This window comes from Oncorhynchus gorbuscha, linkage group LG13 (assembly GCF_021184085.1).
Source record: "Oncorhynchus gorbuscha isolate QuinsamMale2020 ecotype Even-year linkage group LG13, OgorEven_v1.0, whole genome shotgun sequence".
Taxonomy (NCBI): Eukaryota; Metazoa; Chordata; class Actinopteri; order Salmoniformes; family Salmonidae; genus Oncorhynchus; species Oncorhynchus gorbuscha.
The window spans coordinates 65,497,002-65,515,546 of NC_060185.1; the positions used below are offsets into that span (position 1 = coordinate 65,497,002).

Genomic DNA, 18,545 nt, shown 5'->3' on the forward strand with positions numbered 1-18,545 from the left:
TACAATGTAACAAGTGTCTCTTTTTCTCCATCAACTGCTGCTTTCCGTTTCTCAGTAAACTATTCATTTAAAGCCACCCAGCTGCTCACTAGCCTATATCCTCTGGATAAAAACTGTATGTTAAAACAGTATCTGACAATGCAGCAGCTCATATTGCATAATAGCTTACGCCTCAACGTAAATGCGCACATCGTACCAGGAAATGAAAAGTCGACTGCGGATCTGCAAGGGATAGGATGGTAGTGGATCAGATGATTATATAAAAGTATAATGTGCCCGTGTCACCAACGGATGATCGAGATGGTATGTCCGGTATCACTTTAAATGTTCACAACTCTCAGGATGGCGTATTTCTGCCTGCCGCTTATTTCCTGCTTGACCTTGTGAACTCGTCCGTGTGACCCGGAAAAATCACTTCCAATTCTCATCTTTTATTTTGATATGCCTGGGCTTGTTATGTATTACCCAGACAGGATGTGACATCACCGGGTCCAAACGTCAGGACGGGCTACCTAGGATGTCCAGAACCCGTGCTGCTGGAGGATGCTTCCTCGCAGCGGGGTCCAGTCAAGTGATGCTCGCTGGAGGATGTAGGAGTAAAACCAAGCAGGCGAGACAGAGGCACAGGAGACTGAGTGAGTCGCGTGCTGACTGAGCGCTTTTTAAAACCGGTCTACTTTCATCCACGCACAAGTTCAGATGCTATGCCACACTTTCCCCCTCTGTCTCACGCCGGTGATGCAGTAAACGAGAGGTGTTATGGAGACAAATAACGTCCATGATGTCGCACTCTTTTGAGCCACGGGCAGGGCTGTAATGTAAATGGCGACAATATATGTACTGCAATTAGATCGAAATGGAACATTATCTATGTAACGATCTTAGTTTGAATGGCAGGTGCAATCGGCAGAAAACAGAGGGGGGAGACGAGACTCAGAACAGCTGAATAGCTTACCTAACTGTTCCGATTGTACTATAAATGTTATTGCGCATGTTGCAGCGATATTATGTGTTTTAAAAATGGAAATGTTTTCATATAAGATATTGTCTTGAAACCCTAAGGTTGCCAGATGAATTTACGAACTAGTGATAGGAAAAGAAACACCCCGTGTTGGGATGAGTTGGTGCATCTCCTCCTCCGCGGGACAGCAGGACGCTCTGAGCCCGATTATTTCGTGCGTCCAGGCTCAAATTACTGCATTCAGTCACGTGGTGTTTGTTATTGTCCGCCCTCTTTCAACTGAGGTAGGCTTCTGTAGTGTGTGGGGGGAGTTGTTTATTTCATAACACTCTAGTGGAATATTCGGATGTACTGCTGCACAAATCTATCAGGGCACGAATTTGATTGGATAATGAAGTGATATGCAGATCATATGAATACATTTTCTCAAAATAGACCTAAATATTTCATCATTTGAAAGTATTTTGATTATTTACATGAATGTACCACTGGGCACTGACGTCAATTCAACATCTTGAATTGAAATGAAATGACGTGGAAACAACGTTCATTCAACCAGTGTGTGCCCAGTGGGTAGGCTATCCTATAAGAATTCCCTCATGATTTGCATGCATGGTATGGTATCCATTATTTAATTGAATATCTGGTATTTTATGGAATATTTTAACTAGGCTACTGATGCTGTGCGAATGGAGTAAGCATTTCCATAACTGTACAATAATGCACATTGCCTCCTGCATTCCACTGTATATGAATGTAGCCTATGTGTGTGATGCGTTCGTGCAGCGACCTATGGGATTAAGAGTGTGTATGACTCAAGCTGTTGCCTGCTCGTCTGGAGTGATAGCTCTATTGTTCATGGCTTGCGTGTAGACAGGGGGGCTTAATCTCCAGGTCGACTGTGGCAACTCGTGGCTCAGTTTGCCTATGTAGCTAGGAGCCCAGGCTGCCTGCTATGCTGTAGAGTGTGTGTGGGAGGGGGGGGGGGGCAGCTGAGCCAGGCCGGGCTAAGAGAGGCTAAGGGTAACAGTAGTAACTAAGCGCCTGGCCCTAGCATGGCCTATGGGCCCAGCAGTAATTAGCCAGGCAGAGCCAGCGAGCAGGGCCATATATTCAGGCTGCTGAAAGGTCCCGGGAGGGGGGGTCTATTGCCGGCCGACAGGTGCAAGAGGGAGGTAGGCGTCAGGAGCCAGGGGAATCGAAACTAGAGATGGGGGCGAAGAGGGTAGTGTCTGCGTCCCTGGGGTCAGATAGCTCCACATACCCCCTCCTCCCCCATCCCTTGGGGGTCCGAAGCGAAAGCAAGTTCAAGAGCTTCTTCCTGTCCAGCCACTTTGTGTGTGTGTGTGTGTGTATGTTGGGGGGGTCAGTAGGATGTGTTATTGTGTATTATAATCATCATCTGTCTTACTATATCTAGCTCAGTCAGGGTGAGGGGGTGGGGGGGGGGGTCAGGGTAGATCCACCATGTATTCATTCATAGCATTCCATTACTCACCAAAACAAATGCTCCAGTCCTAATGATTACAATCATTTGACATGATTTCACACGTGCAATGATCTCACACTTTGTTCCAGTTCCATACATGATCAGGTTATTTTGTTCTTTGTTTTTATCCCCATTGAGTACGTAACTTGAAGTTTGATGGTGAAGTTGAAAGACTTATGAAGGCTACTCGTCTTGCTGGGGAAAAAGGTACTGTATTGTTGCTGTGCAGTTCTTTTCTTCTCCCTGGCTGTTCTGCTTGAACTCCCTAATCCTGGTTACAGCCATTACAAATCCTGCTGTCTTGACGTGAGACTCCAGACAGGAGACTGGCTCTGCAACTTGGTTTCATTTAGCATTCCTTAGGGGTTTATGGGCAGGTGTTTAAAATTACGGGCAGGATATTTATTGGGAACTTTAAAGGCATTTTTTTGCTTACCTCTCAATTAGACAAACACACACACTTTACGCAAGTCGCACGCATACTCACACACGTGCATGAGTGCACACGCACATACACACACAAACACACTTTTTTTACTGTCTCAAGTAAAGAGAGAAAATCCCCTGACTCTCTCTCTCTCTCTCTCTCTCTCTCTCTCTCTCTCTCTCTCTCTCTCTCTCTCTCTCTCTCTCTCTCTCTCTCTCTCTCTCTCTCTCTCTCTCTCTCTCTCTCTCTCTCTCTCTCTCTCTCTCTCTCTCACACCAGTACCCCTATTAGGCCAGGTCAGTATGTGATGTGGGTGGAAGGCAGGAAGGGATCTGTGACCTATAATTATGGGGGCTTAGCAGGAGCAGTGGCTCTTTGGCGCTTGGCTCAAATCAAGGTGCAGCCTGGAGTCTGGGGAGGCTGGGCGGCCACTGCCCCTCTGCAGCCCTCCATTCTGCAGCCTGGCTTGATTGCTGGCAGCTGGGTGAGCCATGTCAAGTGGCAGCCTGGGAAATGTGAAATCCCCTGATAAAGCGCAGAGCCCCTAAAAAGCCATGAATCTCTTGTAATGAGGAAAGTGATGGGGTTTGGGTGTGCTGAGCACGCAGGCAGCAGGGACTCACCACGCATGTGTGTTTTTGTGTGTGTGTGTGTGTGTGTTGTTTGGGTGTATAGAAAGAAAGATAAAGTGGAAGTTTAGTGTGTGCGTGTGTGTGCGCGCCTATGCATGTGTGGGTATGTGTGTGAGAGAGAGGAAGTCAGAGTGTGTGTACTTACTTAAACTTCCCTTTGCTTCCTGTGGAGCATAAGGCCGCTACAAGTCCATACCATGTGTGTTTGTGTGCGGGTGTGTTTGTGTGCGTGTGTGTTTGTGTGCGTGTGGAGGAGGAGGAGAAAGAGAGTGGAAGTCAGAGTGCACACGCTTGACTCCTCTAATCCTGGATTTGGAAGGATCCACACATTTCCAACAATGTAAATCCGGTAGTTAGGTCAGCACCGCCACTGAGGTAGAGCTCAAATCTTCTCGGCTCACCCTACAAGCCATGGAGACATAATCACACTACACTAAATACCGGCTATGCCTCTCATGCACTACCATGCCCCTTTCCTTTCTAAACGACGTTAATACCCATGTATACCCTAATTTCAAGTCCCTTATTACAGTAAATACGCTAAATACAATAAGTAAATTCCTTCCTGAGAATAGTGGTATAATTCCTGATATTAATGCCGGCGTTCCGCTTTAGAATGATTCCAGAGCTGCTGTAGCAGTTAAACGCATTCCTGGTTTTATGGAGGTCATTATTCCTGTTTCTTAATCACCACCTCAGCTTTTATAACCTCCCTCAGCCTCAGTGTGTGGCTGGAGGGAAGGAACCACATGTGGGCACAAACCAGGAAACACAGGCCCACAAGAATAGGCCCTCTCTCCCCGCCTCCCAGATCAAACAGTCTGGGCTCTGTAAGCTCAGTGGGCTGAACACAATAGGCAAATGGCACAGCGAGAAGTGTTCTGCTGCATTTGATTGATGCCTATGAGAAGGTAAAGGGTACATTATTTTATATGATCCTGCTGGGGTTGTCAAAGAGAGATTGCGAGAGTATTATCGATGGATTTATGTGTAGAGAGCTGAATTCCCCACATACTGAAGGCTTCATAAGTCACCTTACTGAACATTTACCCTGGTCGTATTAGTTACATCTTCAGGCTAATAATATACACTACATGTCACATATACGCGGTGAACATATGATTGGCCATTAAGATATAAGCGTAGGATGGAGTGATGATGATCGGACTGTAGTTTGATGGATGAGTGGAAGGAAAGAGAGCAGCAGCTCTACAGTAACAGGGGCAGACTTGTGGTAGGCCAGCTCCATCCATCACCCTCTGCTTACACCACTCTTTGTCCACCGACAACGGGGGAAAAGGTGGAGAGATGATTGAGGGGGGGTGATTAAGCCGAGCGGATGTTTGTGGGAGCGGTGACGGCCGTGGTGATTCCTCCATAAATCCCAGCTAGCCAGACTCTAACAGTCTATTTAAAGGGCATTAGCCTGGCCCTGGTTGAATAGGATCTATAATGTGTGAAGAGGCTTGTCTGCTCTGACCTGGTGGTAGGGGCTGATAGGGGCTCTTCTCGCAAACAGCTCTGCCCTCTCAGCGACTAAATAAACACAGCAGCCGGTTCGATGGGCGTCATGGGCGACATACGCTGTCAGGGGCCGACGTGCTTTGACGCCATAATTCACGGGGCAACAGCCGTACTTGACGTTGAGGAGTGGGAATGCAGAGGTAGCGGGGGCCAGTGTTTTTAGGGGAGAGGGGTAGAGATACACCCCTCCGCTTGTTTACCCTGCTCATGAGGGTCCCCTGCCTGCTGCCAGGGCAATTATCACCTTGGAGGAATGTGGGACCTGCATGTCAAATTCCCCTTGACCCCCTTGGGGGAGGAGGTAAGGGTGTTGGACCCATGTCGGGGGAGTGGGGTGGCTGGGTGGGAGAGGAGGACCAGGGATGGTGGTCCAGACCCAGGGGGGGATTCCTAGATCTGTCAGTGCTTCTCTCCATCCTCCAGCTCCACATCAGCCCTCTAACCGACAAGGCAAACAGGATTTGCATCCATGGTGTATTTGCAATGCAAATGGTTTCCCTCCCTCCTCATTTTATTTGGAGACTCATCCCAGCGCAGTCCTCACACCGTGTACATAGAGGGTTTAGAGTGCACACAAGTCCCAGACAAAAGAAAAGGCGAGAAGACATCTTGTTTAGCTGCCTCAGGTACCTAACTACCAGACTGAAGCGTTTGCTGTGCGACACAAACAACAACACAGAGTTCACATGGAATAACCAAACATACAGTCAATAATACAATAGAAATGGTCTATATACAGTGTGTGCAAAGGAAGTAGGATAAGGGAGGTAAGGCAATGAATAGGCCATAGTGGCTAAATAAATTACAATATAGCAATAAAACACTGGTGATAAATGTGCACAAGATGACTGTGCAAGTAGAGATACTGGGGTGCAAAGGAGCAAAATAAATAAATAGAATAAATAACAGTATGGGGATGAGGTAGTTGGATGGACTATTTATAGATGGGCTATGTACAGTTGCAGTGATCTGTGAGCTGTTCTGACAGCTGGTGCTTAAAGCTAGTGAGGGAGATATGAGTCTCCAGCTTCAGTGATTTTTGCAGTTCGTTCCAGTCATTGGCAGCAGAGACCTGGAAGGAAAGGCGGCCAAAGGAGGAATTGGCTTTGGGGGTGACCAGTGTAATATACCTGTGGAGCGTGTGCTATGGGTGGGTGCTGCTATGGTGACCAGTGAGCTGAGATAAGGCGGGGCTTTACCTAGCAAAGACTTATAAATGACTTGGAGCCAGTGGGTTTGGCGACCAATATGAAGCGAGGGCCAGCCAAGGAGAGCATACAGGTCGCAGTGGTGGGTAGTATATGGGGCTTTGGTGACAGAACGGATGGCACTGTGATAGACTGCATCCAATTTGCTGAGTAGAGTGTTGGAGGCTATTTTGTAAATGACATCGCCGATGTCAAGGATCGTTAGAATAGTCAGTTTTACGAAGGTATGTTTGGCATGAGTGAAGGATGCTTTGTTGCGAAATAGGAAGCAGATTCTAGATTTAATTTTGGATTGGAGATGCTTAATGTGAGTCTGAAAGGAGAGTTTACAGTCTAACCAGACACCTAGGTATTTGTGATCGGTTGAAGTGCATGCATTTAGTTTTACTTGCATTTAAGATCAGTTGGAGGCCATGGAAGGAGAGTTGTATGGCATTGAAGCTCGTCTGGCCAGAAGTATACAGAATGGTGTCGTCTGCGTAGAAGTGGATCAGAGAATCACCAGCAGCAAGAGTGACATCATTGATGTATACATAGAAAAGAGTCGGCCTGAGGTTTGAACCCTGTGGCACCCCCATAGAGACTGCCAGAGGCCCGGACAATAGGCCCTCCGATTTGACACACTGAACTCTGTCTGGTGAACCAGGCGAGGCAGTCATTTGAGAAACCAAGGCTGTTGAGTCTGCCGATAAGAATGTGGTGATTGACAGAGTTGAAAGCCATGGCCAGGTCGATGAATACAGCTGCACAGTATTGTCTCTTATCGATGGTGGTTATGATATCGTTTAGGACCTTAAGTGTGGCTGATGTGCACCCATGACCAGCTCGGAAATCAGATTGCATAACAACAGTTGTTTGCCACGTAAAAATGTTACGGTGTTATTTAAAAAAAATATGGTTTTGCCCAAACACTGGCATACTTTGAAGGCTTGAGCCATCTGCACTTTGAATGTGTTTGTTTGTGTTAAGGTGTTTTTAGTACACAAGTGTAAATCATATCTTTCTAAGTGTACCGGTAAAGTCTGGCCGTTATACTCTGTGTGTGTGTGTTTATGTTTGATGGTGTTTGTGTGTGTGAGGGCTCCAATGTGGCACTAATGATATATTACAGTTACTGAAGGTCCAGGAGTGTGTATGTCTGTGTGTGCCTGGTGCCGTCCAGTCCAGAAGATCTATTTTTCGTTGTCTAATGTAGAAACAATTGTGGTTGGCTGTCTTGGGCATACATCATGTGCAGCATGAACATACTGTACAGTACATGACAGTACATGACACCCATGAAAATCAACCCTGCACAGTACCCTCATTTTCAGATTATGGGATCTATTTCTGGCTTGCGCTGAGGCGCATGTGTCAAATGCACGTTAGTTTGCAATTATGTCATGTGTAAAAAAATAGCGCACTGGCATTTGACCTGTTTTTTACCTGCAATTTACCTGTCTAACACCAGCTCAGAGGTGGGAGGGGTGAAGATATTTGAGATGTGTCGTTAAAAACATATGCTAATTTCAGTAAGCGCAACTAGAGATATTTAATACCGACCTAAACATGGTCTTAGCGGTAACGCAGTTGGTAATGACATTGATTTGAATAGCAGAGGCGCACACAGTAGCCTTATGCACATCACCAATGTTTTATTAAAATATCACGAGCAGGAAAACAGTCAAACCACATTCCCATTCTTTATTTATATTGGACATTATCTTTGTTCAGCTTCGGTAAAAGGTTTTGACTCATTATGTGCGATGTCCATTGGGTGAAAGGTGTCATGTTAGTGACACTAGGGAGCCTGTTTAAGAACATCATGTTATTTAAAAGGGCTGCTTATTGTTTTTCTTCTGCTTTTGTCTGTTGGACCAGTGCTGAATCTGCTGAATCCGCTTGTAGGCTATATTTGCCTTTCAACGTGGCAATGTCACTGCTGGCCATATTCAACCTTTTAGCAGTGACATCTAAATTCAGCAAATGAAAAGAAACGTCCTCTCTGTCAACTGCGTTTATTTTCAGCAAACTTAACATGTGTAAATATTTGTATGAACATAACAAGATTCAACAACTGAGGCATAAACTGAACAAGTGCCACAGACATGTGACGAACAGAAATGGAATAATGTGTCCCTGAACAAAGTGGGGGGTCAAAATCAAAAGTAAAAGTCAGTATCTGGTGTGGCCATCAGCTGCATTAAGTACTGCAGTGCATCTCCTCCTTGTGGACTGTACCAGATTTGCCAGTTCTTGCTGTGAGATGTTACCCCACTCTTATAACCAAGGCACCTGCAAGTTCCCGGACATTTATACATTACAATTTATTGCCCTGGCCACATCTGCAGCCTTCATGCCTCTTTGCAGCATGCCTAAGGCACGTTCACGCAGATGAGCAGGGACCTTGGGCGTCTTTCTTTTGGTGTTTTTCAGAGTCAGTAGAAAGGCCTCTTTAGTGTCCTAAGTTGTCATAACTGTGACTTTAATTGCCTACCATCTGTAAGCTGTTAGTGTCTTAACGACTGTTCCACAGGTGCATGTTCATTAATTGTTTATGGTTCATTGAACAAGCATGGGAAACGGTGTTTAAACCCTTTATAATGAAGATCTGTGAAGTTATTTGGAATTTTAGGAATTATCTTTGAAAGACAGGGTCCTGAAAAAGGGATGTTTCTTTTTTTGATGAGTTTATATACAGTACCAGTTAAAAGTTTGGACACACTTACTCATTCAATGGTTATTCTTTATTTTGACTATTTTCTACATTGTAGAATAATAGTGAAGACATGTAAACGATGAAATAACACATATTTAATCATGTAGTAACCAAAAAAGTGTTTAACAAATCAAAATATATTTATATTTGAGATTCTTCAAAGTAGCCACCCTTTGTCTTGATGACAGTTTTGCACACCCTTGGCATTCTCTCAATCAGCTTCATGAGGAATGCTTTTCCAAACAGTCTTGAAGGAGTTCTTATATATGCTGAACACTTTTCCTTCACTCTGTGGTCCAACTCATCCCAAACCATCCAAATTGGGTTGAGGTCGGGAAATTGTGGAGGCCAGGTCATCTGATGCAGCACTCAATCACTCTCCTTCTTAGTCAAATAGCCCTTACACAGCCTAGAGGTGTGTTGGGTCATTGTCCTGTTGAAAAAGCGCAAACCAGATGGGATGGTGTATCGCTGCAGAATGCTGTGGTAGCCATGTTGGTTAAGTGTGCCTTGAATTCGAAATAAATCACTGACAGTGTCACCAGCAAAGCACTCCACACCACCACACCTCCTCCTCCATGCTTCACAGTGGGAACCACACATGAGAGATCATCCGTTCACCTACTCTGCGTCTCACAAAGACACGGCGGTGGCAACCAAAAATCTCCAATTTGGACTCATCAGACCAAAGGACAGATTTCCACCGGTCTAATGTCCATTGCTCGTGTTTCTTGACCCAAGCAAGTCTATTCTTATTATAGTTGTCCTTTAGTAGTGGTTTCTTTGCAGCAATTTGACCATGAAGGCCTGATTCACGCAGTCACTTCTGAACATTTGATGTTGAGATGTGTCTGTTACTTGAATTCTGTGAAGCATTTATTTGGGCTGCAATTTCTGAGGCTGGTTACTTGAATTAACTTATTCTCTGCAGCAGAGGCAACTCTGGGTCTTCCTTTCCTGTGGCGGTCCTCATGAGAGCCCGTTTCATCATAGCGCTTGATGGTTTTTGCGACTTCACTTGAAGTTCTTGAAATTTTCCACATTGACTGCTTCATGTCTTAAAGTATTGATGGCCATTTCTCTTTGCTTATTTGAGCTGTTTTTGCCATAATATGGACTTGGTCTTTTACCAAATAGGGTTAACTTTTGTATACCAACCCGACCTTGTCACAAGGAGCCAGGTATCTTACCTTGGCTCCTTGCTGAACTCGCATAACAGGTGGTCAGCCTGCCACGCAGTCTCCTCGTGGAGTGCAATGTAATCAGCCATAATCGGTGTTCAAAAAATGCAGATTACCGATTGTCATGAAAACTTGCAAATTGGCCCTAATTAATCGTCCATTCTGATTAATCGGTGGACCTCTAACTGGTACTGTGTGTTTTGGGGGCAGTATAACGGTGAGTGGACATTTCCCCCTTTCTCTTTTTATTGGATATTTTTTCCAGCTCTTGTAAAAAAAAGTTTGGACGTGTGTGAAACCCTCCATAGTTTGTTGTTTTAGGTCTGATATTATGTGCCCACAGGGAGCAATTATGGTACCTGTAACTGTATTTAGACGTTTGAAACAAGTTGATTTGTATTTTATTAGACTTTGTTTGGATTTATTCACCTTTTATTTTTGGGGGGTCTTATCAATAGTGAATTTAATCTGGCTTATTGACAGTGTTGGGCATGTCCTTGGCTCAGACATAATACATTTTATAGACATAGTGGGCCTTTTTCAGTGGGATTGCTGTGTTTGAACAATATCTTTCCATATTGAAGCCATTAAATTACTCAGAACAATGTGGGTTGCAAACATGTTCAACAGAGTTACCTGATATGAAAATGAGGTTGCGGGAGAATTTCCAAAATCCTGGTAAAAAAAAAAAATGACCGTCATAATATCGTCTTTGTCTCTCAAAATCATTGTAATGTAAGGTTAACATTAAAAATCGGAATGAAAATTATTCAAATTTAAAAGTTTAAATTCAACAAGAGAGTGCCCTTAGATTGTGGGAAAAGACGCACTTGACCGCTGCACTTGAATCATTTCCATGGTGAATGGCTAAACCCTCTATGCTATGAAACCACACACTAATGCAGACTGATATTACCGGCCGCAATTGAAATGCTGAAAACAACGCGTGGGGAGGCAGAAACTCCCATCAATACCTTTATCAGGTAACACTGTGAAACTAAGAATTGATGCTATAGCTCTGACTGATTGACTCAAAAACTCCCCACCTTATGCTCTCTAAATAGATGTTAGCTGAAGGCAGAGATGCCCATGCATTGACTTTTGTTTGCTACATGTTGGGGAACGCTATTCACGATGACATATTGTTCTGCCTCTCGATTCCCGAGCATGAAACGGCACAGCGGATGTTCAGGTTGCTGTGTGGCTATATTGACAAAAAACTGATTACATGTGATCGAACGATGGGCATTTGCACAGATGGGGCTCAATCTATCATGGGACGGCGGGCAGGCCTCTGCACTCTCGTTATGAATGTGTCTCCCCCTGTCATATGGACGCATTGTATGATACACCCACTGAGCTATAATGGATACACCGAGAGCAACTGGAAGCAGAAGAGCTGATCGCAGAATTTGGAGATATGCAGCAGGTAACTTTGATTGTAAACTACACTACATGACCAAAGGTATGTGGACACCTGCTCGTGGAACATCTCATTCCAAAATCATGGCATTAACATGGAGTTGGTTTTCCCATTGCTGCTATAACAGCCTCCACTCTTCTGAGAAGGCTTTCCATTAGATGTTAGAACATTGCTGTGGGGACTTCCTTCCATTCAGCAACAAGAGCATTAGGGAAGTCAGACACTGATTTGGGCGATTAGACCTGACTCGCAGTCAGTGTTCCAATTTATCCCATAGGTGTTCGATGGGGTTGAGGTCAGGGATCTGTGCAGGCCAGTCGAGTTCTTCCTCACCGATCTCGACAAACAATTTCTGTATGGACCTTGCTTTGTGCACGGGGGCATTGTCATGCTGAAACAAGATAGGGCCTTACCCAAACTGTTGCCACAAAGTTGGTAGCACAGAATCGTCTAGAATATCGTTGTATGCTGTAGCGTTAAGATTTCCCTTCACTGGAGCTAAGGGGCCTAGCCCGAACCATGAAAAACAGCCCCAGACCAATAATTCTCCTCCACCACACTTTACAGTTGGCACTATGCATTGGGGCAGGAAGCGTTCTATTGGTATCCAATGGCGAATTGTGATTCATCACTCCAGAGTCCAATGGCGGCGAGCTTTACACCACTCCAGCCGAAGCTTGGCATTGTGCATAGTGACATTAGGCTTGTGTGCGGCCTCTCGGCCATGGAAACCCATTTCATGAAGCTCCCAACGAACAGTTATTGTGCTGACATTGCTTCCAGAGGCAGTTAACTGCCACTGAACAAGGCAGTTAACCCACTGTTCCTAGACCGTCATTGAAATTAGGAATTTGTTCTTAACTGACTTGCCTAGTAAAATAAATGACATTGCCACGTTGAAAGTCACTGAGCTCTTTAGTAAGGCCATTTTACTGCCAATGTTTGTCTATGGAGATGCATGGCTGTGTGCTTGGTTTTATACACCTGTCAGCAATGGGTGTGGTAGAACTAGCCAAATCCATCAATTTGAAGGGGTGTCCACATACTTTTCTATATACAGTGTATGTGGAGATATGGGATCAGAGCATGACAATGATCTATTTCACACCGAGGCTTGGTGGTTATTGAGTGGGAGTGTTGGAAAGATTTTTTGAATGGAGAGAGTAACTGTTGTCATTCGCAATTAATGTAAAAAAACAGACTTTGTTGACTTTGTGTGTATCTCCTTGCCTATAAACGCTGCATTCGGAAAGTATTCAGACCCCTTCCCTTTGTCCACATTTTGTTACGCTACACCCTTATTCTAAAATGTATTAAATAAAAATTTTCCTCCTCAATCTACAGACAATACCCTTTAATGACAAAGCGAAAACATGTTTTTGTAAATGTTTGCAAATGTATAAAAGACAGAAGAAATGTATAACATATGCACATAAGTATTCAGACCCTTTGCTATGAGACTCGAAGTTGAGCTCAGTTGCATCTTGTTTCCATTGATCATCCTTGAGATGTTTCTACAACTTGATTGGAGTCCACCTGTGGTAAATCCAATTGATTGGACATGATTTGGAAAGGCACACACCTGTTAATATAAAGTCCCACAGTTGTCAGTGCATGTCAGAGCAAAAACCAAGCCATGAGATCAAATTAATTGTCCTTAGAGCCTTGAAACAGATCTGGGGAAGGGTATCAAAAAAATCTACAGCATTGAAGTTCCCCAAGAACACAGTGGAACCACCAAGACTCTCCTAGAGCTGGCTGCCCAGCCAAACTGAGCAATCGGGGGAGAGGTGCTTTGGTCAGGGAGGTGACCATGAACTCAATGGTCATTCTGACAGAGCTCAAGACTTCCTCTGTGGAGATGAGATGAGAGAACCATCCAGAAGGACAACCATCTCTGCAGGTCTCTCCAATCAGGCCTTTATGGTAGAGTGGCCAGATGGAAGCCACTCCTCTGTAAAAGGCACATGACAGCCCACTTGGAGTTTGCCAAAAGGCACCTAAAGGACTCTCAGACCATGAGAAACAAGATTCTCTGGTCTGATGAAACCAAGATTAAACTCTTTGAATGCCATGAGTCAAGTTTGGAGAAAACTTGGCACCATCCCTACGGTGAAGCATGGTGGTGGCAGCATGTGTGGATGTTTTTCAGTGGCAGGGACTGGGAGATTAGTCAGGATCGAGGGAAAGATGAATGGAGCAAAGTACAGAGAGACCTTGATGAGAACTTTCTCCAGAGCATTAATGACCTCAGACTGGGGGTGAAGGTTCACCTTCCAACAGGACAACGACCCTAAGCACACAGGCTGTAATGTAACAAAATGTGGAAAAAGTCAAGGTTTCTGAATACTTTACGAATTCACTGTAACAGACAGCATGCAGGGAAATACAAAATAATTCTACAGATGAATGACTGAATCAGTGAAATCTATTTAACTGTTATCCTGGCTCAGTTGACATGCCGGTAAGTGAAATCTAACAGCTGATCGAGCTGTCATGTGACCGAAAGCTGCAGACAACTCATTCACGGGTCACTATGGAGGAGTTTTGATTCCTGACTCAAAGGGAATACTGTTACGTCTCCCTCCGAGCATTAAAACTCATGGAACACGGATTCAGTGCTGTCGTTTGCATTAAAAAACAAATATCGATCCAGGTTGGATGTGACAGGAAAGACGAGGTGCACACTGTCGACCACGCCCCCTGACTTCGAGAAGCTCTGGCAATACATTCATCATGGACACCTATCTCATTTTTCGTGGTGAGATAAGAAAAAATATGTCATTCTAATTAGCAATTGACTGTCCTAAACCCACATACAAAAAATATATGATAGTGAGTTGAGAATACTGTTAGAATGTTTTGCAATTGACTGCCATTGCCCCAAATAAAAAAGTAAACATTGGCTGTGGGGTCTAGCCTCGACACACCTGCAACTTATTTATTAATCAAAACCCAGCCCTTTCATGCCACCACCAGCTACTGTACCCATAATTATGTTTGTGAAAGTAACAAAAATCTTACTGACACACTCCAACCGTGTGCTACCAGGGTTAACCAGAGTGCTACCAGGGTTAAGATTTACATTTTTATTTTCTCTTCGACAGCTATTAAGTGGTCTGCTCAAGATGCTGTGCAGCTAAAAATAAGGTACAATTATGAGAAAAACATTTATTTCTAGTCATGATGATAGACAGTGTTGACTGATAGCTAGGCGTGCTTTAGCTTGTTGCTCAGTTTGAGGCCAGTGAAAGTGGTCATACTAAAGTCTCTCTCCTCATCTCACCTCAGTTCTCCTCTAGACCAGCCACTGCTCTCCACTGTGCTATGTCCTGAGTACTCTGTGTTAAGCTGTGGCTCATTCATTAACTCTGCTATGTGGGCAGCCACCCTTGAACACCAAGCCTAAACACATTGTGACAAACCAGAGTATCCCCGCAGTGTCATCAGATCACCTCGCCACTTTCAATTAGTGCCAGTCCAACACCACCTCTCCTTTAAGACCACAGAGGGTCCTCACATAGTAGACCTGGTCTCCTCCCACTGACCTGTCCCTGTGCAGTAGGCTGAAGTTAACTCTAGGCACTGATCTAAGGTTACTATTGTGTGTCTCTCTCTAATGGTTAAGGTTAGGATTTGGGGATAGTAAGCTGATCCTACTACCAGAAGCTGTTCCGGAGACCCTCTTTTTTCATTATTTATTTACAGGCAGGCAGCCAACACCCACCCTGTCTTATGAGGACCCCAGTCCATAAACATAGGATTGACAGTCGAGTGTGGGACCCTCCTGGATTCAGTCAAGCCCCCCTGCCCCACCTACTCACCAGGAGGTGAACTTCACCATTGTCATGGAAACACACTTTCCCCCTTCCCTAAGCCCCCTCCCAGCGTCGTGGCTCTCTCTGCTCTCCCCAAACTGCACAGTAATGGCCGTGGGCTGAGGGGCTTTTTAGTAACTCTGCATGTAGTGTACAGTACAGTACCCTATAGTGACTCTATAATCAGGAATGCATTAGTCCCAATGACTTTATATAATGAATGATTTCTTTAAGTGTTTCTTCCTTTAAAATCAGGTCAGATGTGGATTTGATTAAATCTGTTTGCAGTATATTCAGTTTTGCTTCCATTTGCATGTTTTTCTTTTGGTTTAGAATAGCAGAATTTACAGTAGCAAAATTAGTCGGGTTATTTTGCTCTGGTGAAAGATTAATAGACGCAAACATACTACTTCTAAGGTGAACTCCTCATACTGATCTCTAACTGGTCTGTCTGACTGGAGAGATTGGCTTCGCACACTTCTGTCTGCCTGTGTGTGCACACTGCACACTTACTAGACTAGATCACTCATCCAGACTCACACACACCCATTCACACGAGCACACACACACACACACACACACACACACACACACACACACACACACACACACACACACACACACACACACACACACACACACACACACACACACACACACACACACACACACACACACACAACACACCCAGGCAGTCTGACCAGCCACACACACATGCACGCTCACGAGAGAATAATAGAGCGAGAGGGATTTCATGGAAGATGACTAACAGGGAAATCTTAAGGTTACTTGCATAACTCCTGTTCTCTGATGTAAGGAGTGAGATACAGAAGTTTACATACACTTAGGTTGGAGTCATTAAAAGTCTTTTTTCAACCACTCCACACATTTCTTGTTAATTAACAAACTATAGTTTTGGCAAGTCGGTTGGGACATCTACTTTGTGCATGACACAAGTAATTTTCCAGCAATTGTTTACAGACAGATTATTTCACTTACAATTCACTGTATCACAATTCCAGTGGGTCAGAAGTTGACACACACTAAGTTCACTGGCTAATTGACATCATTTGAGTCAATTGGAGGTGTACCTGCAGATGTATTTCAAGGCCTACCTTCAAACTCAGTGCCTCTTTGCTTGACATCACAGGAAAATCAAAAGAAACCAGCCAAGACTGCGTTTACATACACTCAGTTAGTATTTGGTAGCATTGCCTTCAAATTGTTTAACTTGGGTCAAACGTTTCAGGTAAGAGATCATCTGTTGAATATGACAATTAATCTTGATGGTTTGTACAGTCGTCTCAAATAAAACTGTGAAGGACCTTGGCGTTACTCTGGACCCTGATCTCTCTTTTGACGAACATATCAAGACTGCTTCAAGGACAGATTTTTTTCCAGCTACGTAACATTGGAAAAATCAGAAACTTTCTGTCCAAAAATGATGCAGAAAAATTAATCCATGCTTTTGTTACTTCTAGGTTAGACTACTGCAATGCTCAGAAAAATTAATCCATGCTTTTGTTACTTCTAGGTTAGACTACTGCAATGCTCTACTTTCCGGCTACCTGGATAAAGCACTAAATAAACTTCAGTTAGAGCTAAATACGGCTGCTAGAATCCTGACTAGAACCAAAAAAATGTATCATATTACTCCAGTGCTAGCCTCTCTACACTGGCGTCCTGTTAAGGCAAGGGCTGATTTCAAGGTTTTACTGTTAACCTACAAAGCATCAAAGTGCTCAATGTGCTGTACAGAAACCCAGCCTGATACCCCCGGACAGGGCCAAACAGGAACGATATAACCCCACCCAATTTGCCAAAGCACAGCCCCCACACCACTAGAGGGATATCTTCAACCACCAATTTACCATCCTAAGACAAGGCCGAGTATAGCCCACAAAGATCTCCGCCACTGCACAACCCAAGGGGGGCGCCAACCCAGACAAGAAGATCACGTCAGTGACTCAACCCACTCAAGTGACGCACCCCTCCCAGGGACAGCATGGAAGAGTGCCAGTGACTCGGCCCCTGTAATAGGGCTAGAGGCAGAGAATCCCAGTGGAGAGAGGGGAACCGGCCAGGCAGAGACAGCAAGGGCGGTTCGTTGCTCCAGAGCTTTTCCGTTCACCTTCACACTCCTGGGCCAGGCTACACTCAATCATATGGCCCACTGAGGAGATGAGTCTTCAGTAAAGACTTAAAGGTTTAGACCGAGTCTGCGTCTCTCATATGGGTAGGCAGACCATTCCATAAACATAGAGCTCTATAGGAGAAAGCCCTGCCTCCAGCTGTTTGCTTAGAAATTCAAGGGACAATTAGGAGGCCTGCGTCTTGTGACCATAGCGTACGTGTAGGTATGTACGACAGGACAAAATCAGAAAGATAGGTAGGAGCAAGCCCATGTAATGCTTTGTAGGTTAGCAGTAAAACCTTGAAATCAGCCCTTGCCTTGACAGGAAGCCAGTGTAGGGAGGCTAGCACTGGAGTAATATGATCACATTTTTTGGTTTTAGTCAAGATTCTAGCAGCTGTATTTAGCACTAACTGAAGTTTATTTAGTGCTTTATCCGGGTAGCCGGAAAGTAGAGCATTGCAATAGTCTAACCTAGAAGTAACAAAAGCATGGATACATTTTTCTGCATCATTTTTGGACAGAAAGGTTCTGATTTTTGCAATGTTACGTAGATGGAAAAGATCTGTCCTTGAAACAGTCTTGATAGGTTCGTCGAAAGAGATCAGGGTCCAGAGTAATGCAGAGGTTCTTCACAGTTTTATTTGAGACGTCTGTACAACCATCAAGATTAATTGTCAGATTCAACAGAAGATCTCTTACCTGAAACGTTTGACCCAAGTTAAACAATTTGAAGGCAATGCTACCAAATACTAATTGAGTGTATGTAAACATCTGACCCACTGGGAATGTGATGAAAGATATAAAAGCTGACATTTCACATTCTTAAAATAAAGTAGTGATCCTAACTGACCTAAAACAGGGAATACTAGGATTAAATGTTAGGAATTGTGAAAAACTGAGTTTAAATGTACTTGGCTAAGGTGTATGTACACTTTCGACATGTCACATGTTGGGGTCCGCTAGGACCTCCAGCTCTCTCTGAAGTACCTATCAAAAGCAACTGTTGGAGACAGACAGAGTGACAAATGAGGTGAGACCATCAATTCC

The 18,545-nt window shown here is 44.3% G+C and overlaps 1 long non-coding RNA gene across 2 annotated transcripts in view; it reads left to right on the top strand.

Annotated features, from left to right (window-relative positions):
• The first annotated feature begins 203 nt into the window (after window positions 1-203).
• The window catches only part of LOC123993346, a 144,256-nt gene continuing 125,914 nt past the window's right edge, over window positions 204-18,545 (top strand). For both annotated transcript variants that reach the window (XR_006831437.1, XR_006831438.1), the window contains exon 1: window positions 204-635. This is a non-coding gene — a long non-coding RNA (uncharacterized LOC123993346). The remainder of the gene's footprint in view (window positions 636-18,545) is intronic.